The following is a 20,213-nucleotide window of genomic DNA, read 5'->3' on the forward strand; positions in this document are numbered from 1 at the left end:
AACGGGCTGCCAGTGAGAAGCATTAAGCCTGCAGGGGTCCTCAAACTTTTTAAACAGGGGCCAGGTCACTGTCCCTCAGACCGCTGGAGGGCCGGACTATAGTTTAAAAAAAACAACTATGGCCGAAACTGGTTTGGCTCAGTGGATAGAGCGTCGGCCTGAGGACTGAAGGGTCCAGGGTTCGATTCCGGTCAAGGGCATGTACCTTGGTTGCGGGCACATCCCCAGTGGGAGGTGTGCAGGAGGCAGCTGATCGATGTTTCTCTCTCATCGATGTTTCTAGCTCTCTATCCCTCTCCCTTCCTCTCTGTAAAAAATCAATAAAAATATATTTTAAAAAAAACTATGAACAAATTCCTATGCGCACTGCAGGGCCGGGCCGCGTCAGCTGCTAAGCAGGACAGGCAGCGGCCCCCGGCGGGCCGGATCCATGTCCTCGGCGGGCCGCCTGTGGCCCGCGGGCCGTCGTTTGAAGACCCCTGCTTTAAGGAGACAGCTGCTTCCCGGCCAGGGTGGCTCCGTGCACAGAGCGCCGGCCTGTGGGCAGAAGGGTCCCGGGTTCGATTCCCGGTCAAGGGCACAGGCCCGGGTGGCGGGCTCCATCCCCAGTGGGGGGGCGTGCAGGAGGCAGCCGATCCATGGCTCTCTCTCATCACGGATGTTTCTCTCTCTCTCTCTCTCCCCGCCCCCCTTCTCTCTTCCTCTCTCTGAAATCCATCCGTAAACAAGTAAAAAATAAAAGCCAGACATTAACAGATTTCTTGCCAACCAAGTTTCGGTTTTTGTTAAACGGCTTCCTAGGCAGCTACCTTCAAACTGTGGCATCAAATGGGCAAAACTGGGGGGGGGGGGGGGGTGGGAGGGAGGCAGTGCTTTTCCCATACATTGTGTTCATTCCATCATCCAATCACGTGGGTGCTTCCTGATGTCAGACAGACACACGGGGGTGGGGGGGGGGGGAACAGGCGATGAGGCCAGCTCCCTGCCCTCGAGGAGTATGTGTTGTAGTGAGTCACGCGGACCACGGGCAGACAGACAGACAGACGGATAGCGTGGGCCGCTCCCCAGGGGGACAGCTGCATCGCAAACCAGTGACCCCAGGAGCCCCTGTCCCCGTGCCCTCCCGCCTGAAACACTGCTGTCCCCGCACGCCCACGCCACTCTCCGCCCCGGAGAACCCCAAACGCAGAGACCTGACCCCACCCCCCACCCCCACCCCCGTTCACAGGGGGCGCCAGTGCCTCTGAGCTGTCGCTGCCCCTCCAGAGGGTAAGTGGATCACTACGTCGGGCCTGGCCCCTCCCGGGGCACCTCTCTCCATGGCGACCCGTTGGCGTGGGCCCCTCGTGAGCCGGCCCCGTCGCCATGGGAACCAGGCCCAGGCCGTGGCCGCGGGTTAACAATCAAGCTCCCTTATCAGCCTCTCGCTCGCTCGCTCGCACGGAAGCCTGGTCCGCAGGGCGGCTGGCGGCTCTCCGCAGGGCACGCGCCGTTGCCTGGTGACGGACGGGGCACAGGACAGCCTGGCTGGCCGGCAGGTCCGCGTGCCCAGCCCTGGATGCGGGGACTGGGCGGCGTCGGGATCGAGGTGCCTGCAGAGAGCACGCTGGCCTTGGGGTGGTGCCCGAGGGGCCCGGGGCGGCACCCTCACCAGGACGCGCCCCCGCAGCAGCCGCTCCCCCCCCACCGTTCCCCTCCCCCGCACCGTTCCCCCCACAATGACAGGGTAGAACCCACTCCAGACCTCTCCCTGTGTCTGGGGTGCACCCCGTCCTCGGTTTCTCCACCCGTAGGTCACCCCCATCTCCGCCTCCATCTCCAGGTGTGTTTAATTTTCTTTCTTTTATTTTTTTTTTAATATATTTTATTGATTTTTTACAGAGAGGAAAGGGAGAGGATAGGGAGCTAGAAACATCGATGAGAGAGAAACATCGATCAGCTGCCTCCTGCACACCTCCCACTGGGGATGTGCCCGCAACCAAGGTACATGCCCTTGACCGGAATAGAACCCGGGACCCTTCAGTCCGCAGGCTGACACTCTATCCACTGAGCCAAACCGGTCAGGGCTAATTTTCTTTCTTAAAAAAAATACACTTTTATTGATTTCAGAGAGAAAAAAGAGGGAGAGAGAGCAAGAGAAACATCCATAATGAGAGAGAATCACGGACCGGCTGCCTCCTGCATGCCCCACACTGGGGATGGAGCCCACAACCCGGGCCTGTGCCCTGACCGGGAATCAAACCAGCAACCTCCTGGTTCCTAGGTGGACGCTCAGCCCCTGAGCCCCGCCGGTAGGGTGCCCCTGGAGATGACTTTAAAGGCGTTCCCCCAAATCCACCACCTCTGTCAGCGCCACGGAGGACGCTTCTCCAGCTCAGGGCTGTGAGGAAACATCTCGGCGATCGGTGGGCACGGAGGGGCCTGGCGCCTGCTGGGAGGGTGCCCGTGTGCTGCGAGGAAGGATCGGCACAGATTCCTGTAGACAACCGGCCTCCGAGAGCCAAAACCGCGGCCGCCGTCCAGGTGTGTGCGCAGCGGTTTTCACTGTCTGGGACCGCGGACCGCTCCGGGCCTTCTGGGTCGGACACGCGCCCCCCCCCCGCCCCCCCCCCCGGCGCGCACGGGCCAGGCCAGCCCGTCGCCGCGGGTCACCAGGACCTGTTGCCGGATCGCCTTCCCTTCACGGTGAAATGATTCCAATAGCCGCTCCCTTCCAAAAGTGAGGACAAGAGCTAAATGTAAAGGCGATTGCTTAACGATGCATCTGCAGAGCGGCCAACGTTCTATCAAAAAAAAAAAAAAAAAAAAACAGCCCGTTCCAAATATAGGGAAGACTCACACGCGTGTGCACCGCCGCTCCCTGCAGCGTCCAGCCCAGAACGCCCGGAATAAAGACATCAAGGCACTGCCTGCACCCCCAGGAGAACGGAGTGGCCTCTGGGGTCTGGGTCCCCGGGCCACGGAGAAGCAAGTGAACCGGGACAATGGCGGGCAGATAGCCACCCGCACCCGTCAGCGAGACGCGGCCTGAAAGTGCTCCTGACGACAGGTTTGTCCGCTCCGGCCCGGGACCGGGTCCTCCTCCCACCAACGACGCCCGTCCGCTGGAGGAACGGCTCCTGTGACATGGATGACGGTGGAAGGCACGGGGCCGGGGTGCCTTCCAGGCGTCTCCCTCCCCCAGGGACCTGCCTTTTTACTGGTTAAAATGATACTTTTGGGGGGGTTAGGCTGAAACCAAAAACAAAAGGTTACCAAGTATCAATCCTGTATCTGCAACAGCCGAGTTTCAGGCACGGAAAATGAACACGTAAACTCGAAATCTGGGGAGTGGGTGTGAAGTGAAGTTTGCTGAATGGCTGGGGCCATTCCTACCATCACCACCACCATCACCATCACCATCATCACCACCATCACCACCACCATCACCATCACCACCACCACCACCACCACCACCATCACCATCATCACCACCATCACCACCACCACCACCACCACCATCACCACCATCACCACCACCACCACCACCACCACCACCACCACCACCATCACCACCATCACCACCACCACCACCACCATCACCACCACCACCACCATCACCACCACCACCACCACCACCACCATCCCCATCCCCATCACCATCACCATCATCACCACCACCACCACCACCACCATCACCACCACCACCACCACCACCACCATCACCATCACCACCACCACCACCACCACCATCACCACCATCACCACCACCACCACCACCACCACCACCACCATCACCACCACCACCACCACCACCACCACCACCATCACCACCACCACCATCACCACCATCACCACCATCACCACCATCACCACCACCACCACCATCACCACCATCACCACCACCACCACCATCACCACCACCACCACCATCACCATCACCACCACCACCGTCCCCATCACCATCACCACCACCACCACCATCCCATCACCATCACCACCATCACCATGATCACCACCACCATCACCATCACCACCATCACCATGATCACCACCATCATCACCATCATCACCACCATCACCACCACCACCACCATCCCATCACCATCACCACCATCACAATGATCACCACCATCATCACCATGATCACCACCATCATCACCATCATCACCACCATCACCACCACCACCACCATCACCATCACCATCACCACCATCACAATGATCACCACCATCATCACCATGATCACCACCACCACCACCATCACCACCATCACCACCACCACCACCATCACCACCACCACCACCATCACCATCACCACCACCACCATCACCATCATCACCACCATCCCCATCACCATCCCCATCCCCATCACCATCCCCATCCCCACCACCACCATCCCCATCACCATCCCCATCCCCATCACCATCCCCATCCCCATCACCACCATCACCATGATCACCACCATCTCCATCACCATCACCATGATCACCATCAGCACCCCCACCATCATGTTTTACTGGAAAAGGAGACCCAGATCCCCTCGTTTCTATCAGGAGCAGCCCCAATGCCAGGCCCAGACAGCCGGCTCACCTGCCTCACGCTCTAGGTGTCTAACCAACCACCACAGCAACCAGGGCCTGGCCAGCCACCCGCCACGTAAAGACCTTCGGAGGAAAGCGGCGGCCACCATCCTCCCCACCGACAAGCATCTCCAGATCCCAGCGTGCGCGTTACTGTCCCCCGTCCCCACCACGCCCCCACCCGGGGACCCTCCCGCCAAACGTGCCTCCAGGAACGAGGGAGCCAGCCGGGTGTCTCCCCCAAACTCTGACCTGGCCACCCGTCGGCCGCTGTCCTCCGTGCTCAGGGCAACTCAAACTCAAAACAAATGACGTTTCAGTGCCAAACGGAACCCGCACCTTCCCCACCAACCCGCTGCTCCTGCCGGCACCCTCATCTGAGGCCAAGGACGCCTCCCTTCGCCACGACGTCCACGCCGAAATCTGAAAGTCACGCCCCTCCCCCCCACGCTCCCCTCCCTGTCCGTCACCGGGACCGAGGGCTTCCACGGCCCATCCATCTGCAATCGCCCCACCTCCCATCGCTGACACCCCATCCCAGCCCTTATGGCCACGCACTGGGACGACACGGGGGCCTCCTCACGCTCACGGCTGCTACACGAGCCTCCATCTCCACCCAGACTTGGCAGCTTTGATCCTGGCAACCTCCCACTTAACATCTGACCCTGCCGGCTGGCTGCTGGCCATGGCTCTGAAGCAGGCGTCCTCAAACGACGGCCCGCGGGCCACAGGCTGGCCCCCCGAGGACATGGATCCGGCCCGCCGGGGGCCGCTGCCTGTCCCGCTTAGCAGCCGACGCGTCCCGGGCCCGCAGTGCGCATAGGAATTTGTTCATCGTTTTTTTTTTTAAACTATAGTCCGGCCCTCCAACGGTCTGAGGGACAGTGACCTGGCCCCCTGTTTTAAAAGTTTTGAGGACCCCTGCTCTGAAGACTTACAATCAGCCCCGGCCGGTGTGGCTCCGTGGATAGAGCGTCCGCCTGCAGACCAAAGGGTCTCCGGGTTCGATTCCGGTCAAGGGCGTGGACCTCGGCTGCAGGCTCCTCCCCGGCCCGGTCCCGGGACGTGTGCAGGAGGCAACCCATCGATGGGTCTCTCTCTCACGTGGATGTTTCTCTCTGTCTCTCCCTCTCTCTTCCCCTCTTCCCTAAAAACCCACGGGACAAGATCCTCGGGGGAGGACGAACAATAACAACACAAAGACGGCCCATCGGTTCTCTAACACAGCCCACGAGGCCCTGGGTGAGCCGCCCTGTCCACCTCTGACCCGCTTTGGCGTCCAGGCGACCACGCCCCACGCCTCGCGCTCCTTCCTGCCTCGGGGCCTCTGCACGGCATTGCCCCGCCGCCCGGTTGCCGTGCTGCCCTCCAGGTACCCGACGTGCAGTTGGCCACTGACAGACCGTTCAACGGCGGCGAAGGAAAGCACGCAGCCCCTGACCGACCCCGGGCACAGGGCCTCGGACGGCAGGAAGGACCACTTACCACAGAGGCCCACGGCCGGGCTCCTGGTCTCGGGACAGGAAGCGGGGAACTCCCGGGGGGGGGGGGGGGGGGTCTTTCCAGGGTTGTCTTCCGGACCACACCCCGGCTTCAGGGACGACGGGTCATTTCTCTGTAGGAAGAAGCGTACGATCTCCGGTCACAAAAGCAGACTCTGGGGCCCGGCCGGTGGGGTTCAGGGGTTGAAGGTCGACTTAGGGACCAGGAGGTCAGGGTTCGATTCCCGGTCAGGGTACAGGCCCGGGTTGCAGGCTCCATCCCCAGTGGGGGCGGGGGAGGGGGGCGTGCAGGAGACAGCCGATCCGTGACTCTCTCTCATCGTTTATGTTTCTCTCTCTCCCTCTCCCTTCCTCTCTGATGTCCATAAAAGTATATTTTAGCCCTAACCGGTTTGGCTCAGTGGATAGAGCGTCGGCCTGCGGACTGAAGGGTCCCGGGTTCGATTCCGGTCCAGGGCATGTACCTTGGTTGCAGGCACATCCCCATTAGGGGGCGTGCAGGAGGCAGCCGATCCATGATTCTCTCTCATCGTGGATGTTTCTCTCTCTCCCTCTCCCTTCCTCTCTGACGTCCACAAAAGCACATTTTACCATAAAAATAACTAAACTAAAACGAGAACCCGGCACCCGCAGAATGAGTGACGGCTGCGGAGCCGGTTCGTAGCAACAAGATGAGGGTTTTCAACGTTAAGGCCAACTTTCCCGCCTCCTGTCTGAGCTACATCTCTTTAGCACTCCCCCCACAACCCCCCCCATCTCTTCCGGCCCTCCAAGCGGGTACTCACAGGAAGCCGGGGTCCGCCCCCGGGGGACTCAGAGGGACCAGCAGGGCCACCCAGGTAGCACCCGCCTCCTGTCCCCGCGGACAAGCGGCAGCCTCTCCCAGGCCCCAGCGGCGAGCGGGAAGGCTGCTCACTTATTCATGCCCCGTCCCCGCCGCCAGGAACGGCCGTGTCAGCCGTGTGGGCTGGGAACTCAACCCCCGGAAGGGACTGCTGGCCCCACGGTGTGCGGTCACCCCCAGTCACGCACAGGCAACGACCTCGGCCTCCTCTTCCTCCTCCTCGCTGACCCCTCGGACTGTCCCAGCTCCTGCCTGGTGTCCTGACTTAGCAGCGTTCCGATTCTTTTTAAACGTTTCGTTAACCCAGGCGTCCTCAAACTTTTTAAACCGGGGGCCAGTTCCCTGTCCCTCAGACCGTGGGAGGGCCGGACTATCGTTTAAAAAAAAAAAAAATGATGAACAAATTCCTATGCGCACTGCGGGCCTGGAACGAGTCGGCTGCTAAGCAGGACAGGCAGCGGCCCCCGGCGGGCCGGATCAATGTCCTCGGCGGGCCACATGTGGCCCGCGGGCCATAGTTTGAGGACCCCTGCTCGGAATCCCCAATGATATTTTCCCATGGATTTTTAGAGAGTGGAAGAGAGAGGGAGAGACAGAGAGAAACATCGATGTGAGAGAGAAACATCGATGTGAGAGAGAGACATCGATGGGTTGCCTCCTGCACGCGCCCCGACCAGGGCCCCGGGCCGGGGAGGAGCCTGCAAGCGAGGTGCCTGCCCTGGACCGGAATCGAACCCGGGACCTTTCGGTCCGCAGGCCGACGCTCTACCCACTGAGCCACACCAGCCAGGGCTGTATTTAGATTCTTTTGCATCGAGACATTTTTATGGCCCAGAACGTAGTCTGGTGAGTATTCCGTGGACCAGCCGTGGGCAAACTACGGCCCGCGGGCCGGATCCGGCCCGTTCGGCTGTTCTATCCGGCCCGCGGAGCCGAAAGAGCGGAGGGTTCTCTTGCTCTCCCCTCCGCTCCTTTACTTTGAATTTATATCAGTTCACACAGACACTCCATCCATGCTTTTGTTCCGGCCCTCCGGTCCAGTTTAAGAACCCACTGTGGCCCTCGAGTCAAAAAGTTTGCCCACCCCTGCTGTGGACATTTGGGGGGAGAAAAAAACACAATATGTTCTCGAGTGTTGTTTCTATGAGTGACGGTGAAATGAAATCCATTCACAAAGGCCCACTTTCGGGGTCAGATACTCCCTACCCACACTGACCGCCCCCCGCCCCCGCCCCCCCCCACCCCGTTCTATCAATGACGGCTCCGTGGGCTCCGTGGGCTCGAGCCAAGCCCGCCCTTCGTGTTCAAATATTTACAAGACCCCAGAGTCCTGCTCTGCTCAGCTCAGCTCTGCGCTGGGGAGGAAGCAGCCGTTGGCAAAGAGGGACGGGAGGGTCGTATTTCACGGAGCAAATTGACAAAAGGTCAGAAAGCTTGACCTTTGCCAGGGACGCGCTGGCTCAGAAAGCTGAGCCGTCATTTAAATATTTATAGGCCGGAGCCCAGGGGCACTGACATAGCTGATGTCGCCCGGGGGAGGGAGGGTGGGAGGGTGTGCGGGGCCGGGCCAGGCCCTCACCGCGGTCTCTCTCCCAGGGGTGAGGGTGGGGGTGGGGGTGGGGGTGGGGGGCAGGGAGAGGCCGCCAGGCGAAGGGGAGGGCCCCTCTCCTGCCAAGGGGGGTGGAACGGCGGGGGGGGGGGGGGGAGCCGAGAGAAACATTAAATCAATTAGAGCAGGTGCTGGGCAGGAGCGCTATGGAAATAAGAAGCCGTTTCCGTCAGTGAGTCTGAGGTGGCCACCCAGCACGGGCACGGGGCGGGGGCGGGGCGCTCACCGTCAGGGGCGTGGGGGAAGCAAGCCTTGCATTTCAGGGGGCCCCTGGAACCCTGCCAGGCCCCCACTCCCCCTCAGGCGTGTGTGGCTGGGCGTCAACCTATGACCCAGGAGGTCAGGGTTCGAATCCGGGTCAGGACACAGGCCCGGGTTGTGGGCTGGATCCAGGGAGGGGCGCACGTGTGGGAGGCAGCCGGTCCGTGCGTCTCTCTCCTTCCTCTCTGAAACCAGCACCCTTCCTGCCAGCCGCCGGGCTGTTCGGGGCCGGGGCACAGCCGGCATGGTACCCCCACCTCACCCCCACGGCCGTGTCGCGGTCACGCGGCTCCCCCAGGCTGACGCGAGGAGGCAGGCGATGGGGGCCGCCCGTGAAATCGCTGCTCCGATTAGAGGCGACGGCCGGGCCGGCCGGGCAGGGGCTGCGTCCGCAGAGCCCCAGACCTGCCGGGGAAGGAGCCAGTGGATGCCCGCGCTGGGCCCCTGCCCGGGCGCCCACGGCCAGCGTTTAGCGCGCAGCCTGGCACCTCGGCGGGCGGTGCGGAGTCGGCGGAGCCAGGACCCAGCTTCCAGCATGACTCGAGCCAGAGCCACCTGCCAGCTGGCGGGGCGCCACGGAGGGGCGGGGAGCAGATGGCTGCGCGGAGCGCTGCAGGCCACGGTGTGAACTGGAAACGGAGGGGGAGAGCTTTGGAGGGGGGGAGGGGCCGCGGGGGGAGGGGCCGCGGGAGGAGCAGCAGATAAACGACAGCAGGCACTCATCACGAAGGGCAAGGCTGACCTGGACGGACAGAGGTTGGAGACCAGCTTCCAAATCAGAGACAGAGAGAGAGAGATAGAGAGAGACAGAGAGATAGCACAGAGAGACAGGGACACAAAGAGACAGAGACAGAGGTAGAGAGACAGAGAGAGACAGAGACACAGAGAGACAGAGACAGAGGTAGAGAGACAGAGAGATAGAGAGAGACAGAGAGACAGGGACACAAAGAGACAGAGAATAGACAGAGACAGAGGTAGAGAGAAACAGAGAGAGATAGAGACAGAGAGAAACAGAGACAGACAGAGAGAAACAGAGAGACAGAGAGAGAGAGATAGAGAGAAACAGAGACAGAGAGAGACAGAGACACAAAGAGACAGAGAGGAGGGGGGGGAGTTTCCCCCAGGGCTGCCCGTCTGTCCGGAGGGACCTGCGTGTGGAGAGGGAAGGCCTGGTCAGCCCGTCAGCCTTGGGCCTCGGTGCCCTGGTCACACCCCGTGGAACCGTGGACAAGGGCCTCCCTGTAATGTCTCGTCCGTGAAGCCAGAATGAAGCTGCGTGGACACGGACCCCAACACAGAACCCAAAGGGCTTGGCCAGGGCCTGGCCCGGAGCGGGAGCAGCCTATCTGTCCGCCCTCCCCACTTCCGTCCCCCCCCACCCCACGTTCCGTCCCGGCCGGACAGCTACAGCGACTCCAGCGGGGCGGGGTGGGGGGTATTTCGGGGGAAAGGCCACCACCCACTCCACGCCCAGAGAGGTTCCCTCCGACAGGCCATCCCCGCTCAGGCTGGCTGGACACCGGGAACCAGGATAACATGGCCGGTGCCACCAGGGCCCCCCGGTCACCAAGAGCCACGCACGGGCCCACGAGGCCGCCCCGGGGACTCCCTGGCCCGCGCAGGAGCCGGCGCTTGGACAGGCGAGGCAGGGAGGACAGGAGAAGGTGACCTGGGGGAGGGGTGCAGGGGGGGGAGTCTGGGTGGTTGACCATCGAGAAGTGACTAGAAACAGCTGGGCCGGGGGCGGGGGGGCGGAGGCTGGGCAGGGTCAGCATTCACATAGCCGATGGGCTGTCTCCCCGGGGACCACCGGCCAGCCTGCTAATTCCCTGATGTCTAACGGCCCGTCGGCTTGGAGTCCAAGAACAACAGCCTGAGAACAGCAGGCGGCGTCTATGGACCCTCGCTCTACGGACCCTCGCTCTACGGAACCCTCGCTCTACGGACCCTCGCTCTACGGAACCCTCGCTCTACGGAGCCCTCGCTCTACGGAACCCTCGCTCTACGGAGCCCTCGCTCTACGGACCCTCGCTCTACGGAACCCTCGCTCTACGGAACCCTCGCTCTACGGAGCCTCGCTCTACGGAGCCTCGCTCTACGGACCCTCGCTCTACGGAACCCTCGCTCTACGGAACCCTCGCTCTATGGAACCTCGCTCTACGGACCCTCGCTCTACGGACCCTCGCTCTACGGAACCCTCGCTCTACGGAACCCTCGCTCTACGGAGCCTCGCTCTACGGACCCTCGCTCTACGGAACCCTCGCTCTACAGAACCCTCGCTCTACGGAGCCTCGCTCTACGGACCCTCGCTCTACGGACCCTCGCTCTACGGAACCCTCGCTCTACGGACCCTCGCTCTACGGAACTTCGCTCTACGGACCCTCGCTCTACGGAACCTCGCTCTACGGACCCTTGCTCTACGGACCCTCGCTCTACGGAATCCTCGCCCTAGGGACCCTCGCTCTGCGCCAGGCTCAGCTGCAAACGGCTCACCCCACCTAATGCCTTTCCTGGTCCCAACGCCCGCGGCTCAGGGAGAAGAAGGGTGACAGGCAGCACCCACGGAGCGCTGACTCTGCGCTGAGCTCGGTCACAGTCCCTGGAGGAAGAGGCGAACACCAGTGCTCTCCCATTTCACAGGCGGGAAGACGGAGGCCCAGGGGGTTCAGCAACGTCCCCGCGGCCACACAGCGAAGGTCGGAGCTGGCCACTCTCACTCAGGCCGCTGCCCTCTCACCGCAGCCCGTGCCCCCCGCCAAGGGCCCTTTCGGACCGACAGGCTGGGGACTAACTTCTCTCGCGGGTGCCGGAGGGAGGGGGGAAGGGGCCCCGCGAACGGGTCAGCACGCTCCCCGGGGCCGTGTGGTCCAGTGGTTAGGGGTGTGGGCTCTGCCCACGGTGCCTCCGTTCGTCTTGGCGGCACCACTCACTGGGCCGCAGGGATGGGGCGGGTGACCTGCCTCCCTGGGTCTGGGGCCTGGGAGGATGGCCGACCTGCCTCACCTGCCTCACCGGGTGGAGCTGAGCATCAGATGAGGTAGCCAATGGGACCCACGGAGCAGGGCGTGGCCATGGGGAGGGGCTGAGCATCAGATGAGGTAGCCAATGGGACCCATCGGAGCAGGGCGTGGCCATGGGGAGGGGCTGAGCATCAGATGAGGTAGCCAATGGGACCCATCGGAGCAGGGCGTGGCCATGGGGAGGGGCTGAGCATCAGATGAGGTAGCCAATGGGACCCATCGGAGCAGGGCGTGGCCATGGGGAGGGGCTGAGCATCAGATGAGGTAGCCAATGGGACCCATCGGAGCAGGGCGTGGCCATGGGGAGGGGCCGATACGCAGCTATGGTGGCAAAGTTAGAACGTATCTAAAAAAGCATGAAGCAGCCCTGACCGGTGTGGCTCAGTGGATAGAGCGTCGGCCTGCGGACGGAAGGGTCCCGGGTTCGATTCCGGTCAAGGGCATGTACCTTGGTTGCGGGCACATCCCCAGTGGGAGGTGTGCAGGAGGCAGCTGATCGATGTTTCTCTCTCATCAATGTTTTTCTAACTCTCTTTCCCTCTCCCTTCCACTCTGTAAAAAAACAATTAAAAAAATTTTTTTTAAATAATAAAAATAAAAAAGCATGAAGCAGCCCGACCGGCATGGTTCCGAGGTTGAGCCTTGACCTATGAACCAGAAGGTCACGGTTCCATTCCAGGTCAGGGCACATGCCCGGGTTGCAGGCTCCATCCCCAGGCGGGGGGGCGTGCAGGAGGCAGCCGGGTCCATGATTCTCTCTCTTCATGGATGTTTCTCTCTCTCTCTCCCTCTCCCTTCCTCTCTGGTATCAATAAAAAAAATTTTTTTTTTTTTTAAAGAAAGGAAAACAGGAACCTGGATACAGTAGCCGGCCAATTATTTGTAATCACGGGGGAAACAGAAAAGCTAGAGGGTCACGTGAGAGCCGGACGTGAAGGACAGCCTGGTGGAAATATCACGCAAGCCGCTGGGAGTACGCTTTTTGCAATTCTTCCCGCCACGGGGAAATGCCATTATCATGTAAAGTTAAAAACACACCACGCAATTCAAAATAGTTACCTACATATAAATCCCCGTGGAGAAGAGTCTGAAAAATGGTGATAGCCTTACGAGTGATATATGTGTCCTTCTTCATGCTTTTTGGAGACGTTCTAACTTTGCCACAATGAACATTCGTTTATTTTCACAATAGAAACTAAACGCTGTCATAAAAAAAGAAATAAAACAGGTTCCTGATACAGAACCCACCTGTAGGGCTGGGGCGGGGACGGTCTGTAGGGCCGGATGTCAGCTGCCCAAGCCGGGACGTGTTGGAAGCCCGGTGCCCTGCGCCAACCTCAGCCAGCACCCCACCCCCAGAGCGGGTGCCAGCTTAGGGCCTTGGCAGGGAAACCGAGTTCCTTAAAGTCCAATCAGACCTTCCACCCTGATGCTCTGGGGCTCCCTTGGGGTTCGGGGGAACAGAAACAGAGAAGCAAACAGGTCTGTGGCCGCAGCTTCTGTCTGCATCTCTGCCCGGAGGCAACAATGTGGCGACAATGTGGCAACAATGTAGCGACAATATAGCAACAGTGTAGCAACAGGTGGGGCGTGTTGCTCAGCCTCAGAAACAATGTGTCAACAATAACCATGGAGCCCTAGCCGGTTTGGCTCAGTGGATAGAGCACTGGCCTGTGGACTGAAGGATCCCAGGTTCGACTCCCGGTCAGGGCACAGGCCCGAGCTGTGGGCTCCATCCCCAGTGTGGGGTGTGCAGGAGGCCGCCGATCAAGGATCCTCTCTCATCATTGATGTTTCTATCTGTCTCTCCCTCTCCCTTCCTCTCTGACATCAATAAAAAAAACATATTTAAAAATTAAAAATAACCGTCGACACGACTGGAGAGACCCCCACTTGTGGAACCAGCTGCGGCCCACGCAGGACTTGGCACCAAGCGGATCTCACGGGAGGGAGTCTTACCCGCGTCCCACCGCCAGGGCGCTGGAGGAGGCAACAGCACCCTGACCCAGCCAAAGGCCTCGCTTCCAAAAGAGCTGGGGTTTTCCCTGCAGGCGGCGGCGCTGGGCTGCGGGGGTGGGAGTGGGGTGGGGCTGATAGAGGAAGGAGTGAGCCTGTGCCCCTCAGCCAGGGGGACCCCCACAGCCCCTCCGTGAGGATGCCGCCGACCACGGGCACCGCCCACTGGTGCCCAGATGCTCCGGGAGCTCACCGTGGAGGCTGAGGGTCCACGGGTTCCGGGCTGGGCACTCCAGCCCCGGGTCGTGCTCCCAAAACATCCCGTCAGCACTCCCGCACGGCAGTCCGCGAGAACCAAAGCCGCTGAGCGGCTGCCGTCCGTCTGACACCGGGGCCTTCGCGTCGGCATCCGCCCGGCTGGGCTTTTCCCATCGTTCATGGCTCAGCCTACATGCCACCTCCTCCGGGGGGCCCTCCGGGATCACACAGCCACAGTCACTCACGTCCGGCTGCTGTGACCGTCCGCGTGGCACACCTCTGTTTGTTGCTTATTCACCTGCTTGTTGTCTGAATCCCTCTCTCTCTCTCTCTCTCTCTCTCTCTCTCTCTCTCACACACACACACACACACACACACACACACTCCCCTCCAGGAGAGGAGGGACCCCATCATCTCATTCACCATTCTGTGCCCAGCACCTAAAATGCTACTTAGTATTCCGTAGGTGCCCAGTGTTCTCTGGGTGACAGAAAGAAGGCAGAAGGGAAGAGGGAGGGAGGGAGGAAAAGTTGGTGGGTAGGCCTATTGAAGGATGGATGATGGGTGGGTGGAAGATGGATGGAAGGAAGGAAGGAAGGAAGGAAGGAAGGAAGGAAGGAAGGAAGGAAGGGGGGAGGATGGAAGGATAGATGGATGATGGAAGGATGGATGGATGGATGGATGGATGGACGGGTAGATGGATGGATGGATGGATGAATGGATGGATGATGGGTGGATGGATGATGGATGATGGATGGATGGATGAATGGATGGTGGATGAATGGATGGTGGATGGATAGATGGACAATGGATGGATGGGTGATGGATGGATGGAAGGATGGATGAATGGGTGGATGGATGGACAATGGGTGGATGGGTGATGGATGGATGGATGGATGATGGGTGGATGGATGATGGATGAATGGATGGTGGATGGATGAATGGATGGATGGATGGACAATGGATGGATGGATGATGGATGGATGGATGATGGATGAATGGATGGTGGATGGATGGATGGATGGATGGATGAATGGATGGATGGATGGACAATGGGTGGATGGGTGATGGGTGGATGGATGATGGATTAATGGATGGTGGATGGATGATGGATGATGGGTGGATGATGGATGATGGGTGGATGGATGGATGGATGAATGGATGGATGGATGGACAATGGGTGGATGGGTGATGGATGGTGGATGGGTGATGGATGGTGGATGATGATGGAAGGATGGACAATGGAAGGATGCGGGGAGGAAGGAACGAGGGAGAGGGGAGGAGAGAGAAGGGCAGAGGGGCGATGACAGCCTGTGGGACCTGGCGCTGAGTCCCCGCCTCCGCAGGAGCGGCCACAGCGGCGGCCCCAGGACCAGGACGGCCGCTCCCCGCGGGCAGCCCCGCAGCCTGGTGCAGGCCCGTCACCAGGCAGACGCTCTCCCACGGGCGGAAGCAAAGGCCACGCTGGGAAGCACAGGTGAGAGCCAACGATGTCATCGGGAAGGAGCCCCAGACAGGAAGCGGCGGTGCTGGAGCTGGTGTCAGCCGCTCGGCTCATCCCCAACAGACGGGGCACCCAGGCCAGCCCTCCACGGGCCCCAGAACCTTCCCGGACGTGGGAGACGCCCAGAGCCACGCGGGGAAACCCTCCGCGCGTGGAGCAGGTGCGGATGGGGGCTCCGCAAGGAGGCCCCGGGGGGGCTGGCCCGGCGTGAGATGGACCCGCCGGGAGCCCAGCCCTCTGTCACGTGTGACCCTCAACTAACCACGGAGAGAACAGGCCACGCCCCCGCCCCCAGAGACATAGCACCGCTAACCCAGTGGTTCTCAAAGTGGGTCCCCCGGAGCGGAGCGGCAGCACTGGCACCCCTGGGAACTGAGGGGCGCACAGCCGGGGGCCCCGGACCTGCTGGGTCAGAGACTCGGCTGCTCACTAACGTTTGAGAGCCGCTGCCTTGCTTAAAGCTCCACCTTCACCCCGAAACCACCACGGAGGGGACCTGGGGAGGCAAAGGCGGTGCAGGGTGCCCCCTCCCCCCCTCCCCCCCCCCCCGCCGCCTCCCCCCCTCCCCCCCCCCCCCCCCGCCAGCCTCGCGCGGAGCGGAAGAGAGAGCGTGAACGGACCGCGGGGAAAGCGCTGGATGGGTTTGCTGCCTTCCTTTGAATATGTTCTTATCGATGGCAGAGAGGGAGGGGGAGGGGGAGGGGAGGGGTGGGGGAGGGGAGGGGGAGGGAAGGGGAGGGGAGGGGGAGGGGGAGGGAGAGACACCCATGAGGAGAGAGCATTCTGGACCGGCTGCCTCCTGCACGCCCCCCACTGGGGAGCCAGCCCGCCACCCGCGCACGTGCCCTGACCGGGACTCGAACCCTGACCTCCCGGCTCCTAGATGGTCCCCAACCCTGAGGCCCGCTAGGAGTTCTCACCCCAGTCGGTGCGCCCCTCCCCTGGGCAGGTTTGACTCCGCCCACATCCAAGGTTCCGGGGTGCTCTGGGGTGAGCCGGAGACGAGGCCCAGGGCCGGGGTGGGGGGCAGCCCCATTGCTGACCCCTTCCGCAGGCTGACCCTGCAGCCTTGCCCGGACCCAGTTTGTCACCTGGGGGGGGGGGTAGCCACATCCCTGACTCCCCTCGGCTCCGCTGTGGTCCTGGTTCAGCCCTGGACCCCGCACCGGCCTCACCCCACATGCAGCGCCCCCAGCTGCCTCGCGCCCCAGCCCCAGGGCCTGCCTCACATCGCCCGGGGAGCCCACACCCCTGAGCTATGAGCCCGAGCTGTGGTCAGTTCCGGGGACCCTGGGGGCGGGGCGGGGGCGGGGGCGGTGACTTCCCAGAGGCCCTGACTGTCCACCTTGCAAACGGGTGCGCTTGAAGCGGGGTCCCTCCCAAGGCTGGCTCATTCACTGGGGTTTCAGAAACGGGGTGCAGAGGAAAGGGGCTTCCCGCCTCGCCCCCTAAATCCCCCCCACACACACACACAGCAGCTGCTGGCCTGGCCACCCCCCCCCCTTCTGGCCTCCCGTGTCACCCCTTCCTGGCTGCTCCATCTCCCTCAATGAGGGGGGCTCCCTCGGGGAGAGGAGGTGCTGCAGGGAAATGCCAGGGGAACCCAGCACCCCACTCCCCAGCCCCCCTCTCCAGCTCACAGACACCCTAAGAGCCGGGGGGATGGAGTCCAGAGGTCCGGGGAGCCCCTGCCCATCAATGACAAGATGGGGACCCCTCCCCCAGCCCTCAGCCCCTGACAAGGACACGGTGTGGGGACAGCGTGTGGGCTCCTGGGGGCCGGAACCCGCTCCCACGGAGGCCTCGGGTCAGGCCAGCCAGCCGCGCCCGAGCCCCACCCCCCAGGCTCCCCAAACCCCAAGTTCTCCGGGGGCAGGGGGTCCCATAAACACTGCATTTCCAGGAAAAAATACAAAATAAAATACAGCTTGGGGGGGGGGGAAGACTGCCCGCACACGGGCTGCTGCGTGCACACACACGCACACGCGCGCACACACACGCGCACACACACACGCGCGCACACTCCGCCCGAAACATCTGTTTTGACAAACACATTATTCCGGTGGGTCTAGGACAAACTGACAGATTCTCCGCGAGCCGCTTTCCCACCGCCGGGCCGAGCTGGGGATGGGAGCCAGCGCTCTGGTTTGGGGGCCCACAGCCCCTTCTCTGCTCCACCACCACCCCCCACGCGCAGGGAGACCCCCCCCCCCAAAGCCCCAGAGGCTGGGACCCGAGACAATCACATCCTGGGGTCAGGGAGGCGCTGCCGGGTGGGCGCGAGGAGAAACTTGGCCCGGAGGGGCTGTTCTGCAAAGCTGGGGGGCCGGAGGGGAGAGGGGCGCCCACACAGAGAGGGGGACCCGGTCAGCCTTGCCCTTCGGAAAAGGAACCCTCCATCCCTGGGGACCGCGAAGCCTATTCCAACCGGGCGGGAGGAGCGACGTGCAGAGACACCCGGATCCACCTCTCCGGCGCCGGGGTCCGCGCGCCCTCGCCAGCCTCTGCGCCCTCGCCAGCCTCGCCGGCCGGCCGCCCGGCTCCCCCTGAAGGGCATCTTCCAGCCTCCAGAAATAAACTTTGTCCGGCCAGAGTCCCTGCCGCCCTGCCCTCCGCGCCCTGCAGCTGGGTGCGCGAAGGCGCAGGGACCGGAGGGGGAAAGAGACGCCGATCTCAGCCTACCTTCCCAGCGGCAGGGCCCCGGGCTCCGAGCGCGCCGCGGCGGAGGGGACTGCAGTCGGCTGTGTCAGGTTACCCGCTGGGGGCGGAGGGAGCCGGCGGAGGGAGGCGGCGGGAGGCGGAGGGAGGGAGAGGATCATCCGCCAGGCAGCGGGGCCCGAGCCCGGGAGACGTCAGTGTTTGAACACGCGCTCGCGCTCGCATCCCCCCGCCCCCTCCACCCCCCGCCCGCGCGCGCGCGCACACACACACAGGCGCGCGCGCGGACACCTACCAAGATGGCTTTCCGTTCTCTGCTTGTTTTTTTCTTTTTAAAAATATATTTGTATTGATGTCAGAGAGGAAGGGAGGAGGGAGGGACAGAAACACCCGTGAGGAGAGAGAACCATGGACCGGCTGCCTCCTGCACGCCCCCCGCTAGGGAACCCGGGCGTGCGCCCTGACCGGGAATCGAACCCTGACCAGCAAGGGTTCACAGGTCGACGCTGAGCCGCTGTCTCCCTTCCCTTTTCTTAAGGTTCCTGTCCCCCCCCCCCCCCCCCCGCCCACAAGGAGGTGATTTCCAGCTAAACTGTGGACTTGATTCCCAAGTCCTGGTTCAGGCAAAACTCCCATGGAGGGGGGGGAGGGGAGGGTTCCTTGCGCACGGCCTTCCCCAAACTAAACGTTTCCCCATTCTGTTTAACTATCAACACGCTGCAGGTCTATTTAAGACGTGACCCCCCTGCCGGGCCAGCGTGGCTCAGGGTTTGAGCATCGACCTAGGAACCAGGAGGTCACAGGTTCGATTCCCGGTCAGGGCACAGGCCCGGGTTGCGGGCTTGATCCCCAGTTAGAGGGCGTGCAGGAGGCACCTGATCCATGGGTCTCTCTGATCATGGATGTTTCTATCTCTTCCTCTCTGAAATTATTTTTTAAAAAAAGAATTAAAAATAAATTATTAAAAAAAAAAGAGGCGATCCTAGCGCCAAGTATATTTAAAGGATGCGCATGTCCATTCCCCCCCCCGGGCCCCCCCCCCCCCCCCGCTCGGCGGCTCCCACGCCCTTCTCACTTCGCAGGCGGCTCTTCCGACAGATGTGTCTGTCCGGCCAGCTGGGAGGATCCAAATACGGATCAGGCTGAGCCCAGGGATGCGCCCAGGACTTCGTGAGAAACTGGCAAATGTCAACGCCCACCGAGAGGCTGTGCGTGTCATTCACGGGTCGAGACAGGCCCCCAAGTTCCAGACCCTGTGCAGCGGGGCTCGGTGCGGGGCGGAGCAAAGGACCAAGGTCACCCTGCAGCCCAGGGCACGCGCCCTTGACAGGGACTCAAACCGTGACCTCCTGGTTCCTAGGTTGACATTCAACCACGGAGCCACCCGGGGCCAGGCTGGAGGGCGGTTTTTTTTTTGGTTTTTTTTTCCATTGCTTTTTAGAGAGAGAGTGGAAACGAGGGAGGGGGTCGATCCTGCAACCCGGGTAGGTGGCCTTGACCGGGAATCAAACCCGAAACCCTTTGGTGCAGAGGCCGATGCTCTAACCACTGCGCACCTGCCAGGGCGTTGTGTGTGTGTGTTTTTGTGTGTGTGTGTGTGTGTGTGTTTTTCAATCTCGGGAATTCCAAAGGGTTCCTGCCCTGGTCACCTGGGCGTCCCTTCCTCGGGGCCACTCACGTCCAGGGGGGATTCCTGGAAGCCACTAAGCATTGTGGGAAACTCCCTGGAGCGGCCTTCTCAGGAGGCCTTGCTCAGGAAGGCCAGCCAGGATTCATCCCACCGACGGCCCAGGCCCAGACGGCCCCCTGCTTGCCTGGCATCCCTCCCGGGGCCGGAAGAGTCTGTTTTCACCAAAGCCTTTCCCGCAGCCCCGGAGGCAGGGCGGGCCTCCCCGTCACCATGGTTCCTGGATTATCCGCGCGCTGCTGGCCCGGAGGCCTGGCGCGGAGGCTCCCCCGCCCCACCCCCCACCTTCAGAAGCAACATAAACAGCTCTTCCAGGGTCGCAGGGGTCAGCGAGGAAATGGGATGTGATGGA

The 20,213-nt window shown here is 61.8% G+C and overlaps 1 protein-coding gene across 1 annotated transcript in view; it reads right to left on the reverse strand.

Annotated features, from left to right (window-relative positions):
- RIMBP2 (RIMS binding protein 2) overlaps window positions 1-18,324 on the reverse strand; it is a 65,093-nt gene extending 46,769 nt beyond the window's left edge. Inside the window, 2 exon segments of the mRNA XM_080650555.1 lie at window positions 6,048-6,177; window positions 18,199-18,324. The gene's annotated coding sequence lies outside the window, so the exon portion shown is untranslated.
- Between the last annotated feature and the right edge of the window lie 1,889 nt (window positions 18,325-20,213).

The sequence above is a fragment of the Plecotus auritus genome, assembly GCF_963455305.1.
Source record: "Plecotus auritus genome assembly, chromosome: 13".
Lineage (NCBI taxonomy): Eukaryota > Metazoa > Chordata > Mammalia > Chiroptera > Vespertilionidae > Plecotus > Plecotus auritus.